This window comes from Phoenix dactylifera, chromosome 11 (assembly GCF_009389715.1).
Source record: "Phoenix dactylifera cultivar Barhee BC4 chromosome 11, palm_55x_up_171113_PBpolish2nd_filt_p, whole genome shotgun sequence".
NCBI classification, from domain to species: Eukaryota; Viridiplantae; Streptophyta; class Magnoliopsida; order Arecales; family Arecaceae; genus Phoenix; species Phoenix dactylifera.
In genome coordinates, this window is record NC_052402.1 from 26,351,634 (window position 1) to 26,354,106 (window position 2,473).

At 37.7% G+C, this 2,473-nt stretch overlaps 1 non-coding gene across 1 annotated transcript; it reads left to right on the forward strand.

The window, feature by feature from the left end:
- The first annotated feature begins 317 nt into the window (after nt 1–317).
- LOC120112678 lies at nt 318–423 on the forward strand. Its single transcript, XR_005514250.1, has one exon. It is a non-coding gene; the product is annotated as a small nucleolar RNA R71 (small nucleolar RNA).
- Nucleotides 424–2,473: the final 2,050 nt, after the last annotated feature.

Here is a 2,473-nt window from a genome sequence, read left to right on the forward strand (position 1 = left end):
ACACTTGTGCTTGGGAAGAGCTAATGACATGTCCTCCTATCATCAGTTGGTCGATCTTATGGGACAATGCATCTACCTTGCTAGACAGGTCCATAGAATGGCTTATTTCACAAATGGTCCCTTTTCTTTGAGAACTCGGGGGTACTTGACAAGAACAGAAAGCATGGTGGAGGGAGTTTTCATTAAGATTTTCAAATAGTTACCATGCTTCATGCTCATTTCGAAGCATGAAAGTCCCCCCGCATGCGGCATCGATCATCTGACGGTTTCGTTCAGTCAAACCATCATAAAAACATTGCACTAGCTGCCACTTAGGTATTTGATGATGAGGGCATTTACGGATTAGGTTCCTAAATCTCTCCCAAGTTTCATGAAATTCTTCTCCCTCAGTTTGGGAGAAGCTTGTAATGGCACGTCTAAACTGGTTCGTTCTTCCTATGGGAAAGTATTTTTTAAGGAATATTCCTACGGGTTCGTTCTATTTCAAGGTCAAAAGGTAATAGATCAAGTACTCTAAAACGACTCCCTTGTATACACTAGTACTCGATCAGTCAAGCATGCAATAAAAGAGAAAAGCGTATCAATCCTAGTCTTTGTCCTAAAACCACTAGACAGCTCCTAACTGGTTTGGAGGACACCTAAGCCTCCAATCCGGTCTAATGAACCGAGTTGACCAGGTAAGCTCCCAGGTAAGTGGAGGGGTCACGATGCGTTCGCAAAGGTCCCACTTAAAACCCACTTGCCTCGAACAGATGAACTGTCTCTCTTATAGGGACAAAGCTTGCCTAGACATCAACTAAGCCACAGAGCGAAATTGGTGCAACTTTCGGTGATCTTCGTCCTATTGAGCTCGAATGTCCCTAGGGGCCAATGTCTAATTGATTTTAATTAAAGTGACACTATGTGAGATTGAGTTCACCAAAATTGGGTAAGAGTCCGGTGATGAAATCCGGCTCTTATCTTATTGGAGTGATTGCCCTTACTAAGTGCAGATTAGTTGGTGTATGTGTATCAGGCATACATTCACACTTCTGCTAAAGTTAAAGGCAAACAATCACCACAAAATTTCAATCTAATAATTAATTTAAATAAAAAAAGTTTAGAGGTTACCAAAGGGAATTTCCTCAGCAATTTAAATTTTTTTAAGCAAACCTCTAAAGCATTCCTTTTTGATAGCCCAGATCTCCTCTTCGATTCCTAATCAAATAAGACCAAAAGAAAAATAATAAAAAAAATTAGTAGAATAGAAAAAGGAGATAAAAAAATTACAATAATAGAAAATATTTTTTTTATTTTATTTTAGAGATATATATATATTTTGAAAGTTTGTTTTTAATTAATAAAGTTTTTTTAATGATAGGAAAAATAACTATGCTAGCAATCTCCGGCAATGGCGCCAAAAATTGATCGGTTATTTCAATTTCAAAAATAAACTACGCAATAGCACGTATCCTGTAGGATAGTGATTACGGGTATCGGTCCACAGGGATTGGAGACAAGTTATTTTTCTTTTAAAAGTAAATCAAGAAGAAGAATTTGCTAACTTAATTTAACTAAATTACCTCAAAGGATATAACCTAGAGTAAAGGATAAAAACTAAGAATTAATGTAGATATAGTAGTACGAATTATCAATGGAGAAAGGAGAAAGGTGTTTAGGGCTAGATTCCACCGATAGAGTTGTATCCGTCACGCTTTTAATAATTGAGTTGTATTTAAGACTTGATTGCTTCCGACTACAAGCCAAAGCAATCATTAAAAATTATGATTAATTCGCAGCATGAATCATCTAAGTCTAGCACAAACCATCTATTCTAACAATAAGCATGGCCTGTCTAACCTAGCATGATGCATCTGATCATTAAATCATTAAAAATGAAATTGGTGTCACATGAATATCATCTCCAAACCACAGGTGTTGGATTCGATGAAATAGATCAATCTATATAAAATATTTTATGCAAGATAAATGATTCACATAAATTGGATAAATCATAAAGATCAATTGATAAATTCTTCATCATGCAACACTCTTACAATACAAACTCAAATCAATAAAAATGAAACGAATACTCCTCTATGGCTTCATCAAACCCCTAAACCGAGGTTTAGCTGCTCATGATGCTCGGCGACTTTGATCGACTTGCTGAGATGCTCCACGCCATCCGTCTCAAGTCCTTCCTTCTTTTTCTCTTCTTTTTTTTTTCTCTAACTCATCCGCTCACAGCATCCCTCTTTTTTTTTATTCTTCTCGGCACCATAACAGAGCATGCTCTGTTCCTTGGTTCTTCTCCCCCTCCTTTCTCTCTTTTTTTTTATTTCTTTTTCTCTTCTTCCCTCTCGGTTTTCTTCTTCTTTTCACTGAAACAGGGGGTCTCCCCTGTTTTCTCAACCAAGCTCTCCTTCCATCGGATGCCCCCTCCCTCCTTTTGTAGCCGTCCGGCGCACGCGGAGAGAGGGAAGAAGGAATCACG